The sequence below is a fragment of the Triticum aestivum genome, chromosome 6D, assembly GCF_018294505.1.
Source record: "Triticum aestivum cultivar Chinese Spring chromosome 6D, IWGSC CS RefSeq v2.1, whole genome shotgun sequence".
In the NCBI taxonomy this organism is placed as follows: Eukaryota; Viridiplantae; Streptophyta; class Magnoliopsida; order Poales; family Poaceae; genus Triticum; species Triticum aestivum.
In genome coordinates, this window is record NC_057811.1 from 77,452,308 (window position 1) to 77,453,197 (window position 890).

Sequence of the window (890 nt, forward strand, 5' to 3'; positions counted from 1 at the left end):
CAAGTCCCGTGTATGTTACATTATATGCTCCTGTTCATCGCATCATAACTCTCTTCATACTGCTCCGTTTTGCGTGCATGATATATCGAAATGTTCGTCTCTGGATGCTCTTCATTTTGTTCCATTGTGCCATGCTCATTTGAGTCCATCTCGATGCCCAAATCTCTACTTCAAGAGTGCTATATGCTGTTAATTGTTGTTATTTATCAGAACTTGGTGTTTTGTTAATTTTGTTGCATTTATTTTGTGCATCTTATGAGTATGAGCTCTACATGTGTTTTGATGTATGCCATGCCATCTTTACAGAGGTGTATGCGATGTATTTTTTTATCTATGTGGTGACAAGCACAAGCATGCAAACTAGGCTTCGTGATGTTTCTGATTTCAGGGACTTAGTAATTTCACTAAGTCTGTTACTTCTGTTATTTTGTTGCTATGTATCCATGTGTCTACAGAGAGATCCATGCTCCTTTTGGTGATGTTCAGTAAGGATGTTTTGTAGATATAGTTGTGCTCTATCCATCCATTCTCCTTGTTTGAAATTATGGAGTGCCCTAGCTTGACTCAATCTTGCTCTACTTTTGCTATAAAATATTCCTGGCAGATTGTTAACATGATATTCAATTTTGCCAAGCTTGTTGTAGTTGATCATTTCATGTTATGAACTTTCTCTTGCCATGGTTAGCTTCATAAACATGCCATCTTGATGTAGGTATGCTTTTTTTGTCATGCATTGCTTTGTGGTGAGCGAATCAAGCTCACAAAGATGCCTTCATAATACAGTTTCTGCCATGCTCTGTTTTCTGCTAAGTCTGAAACCTGTTAACGAAAGTTGCTATGTTTACATGGTTGCCATCATATCGTCTGGTCCTTTTTGGCTCATGGTCAGT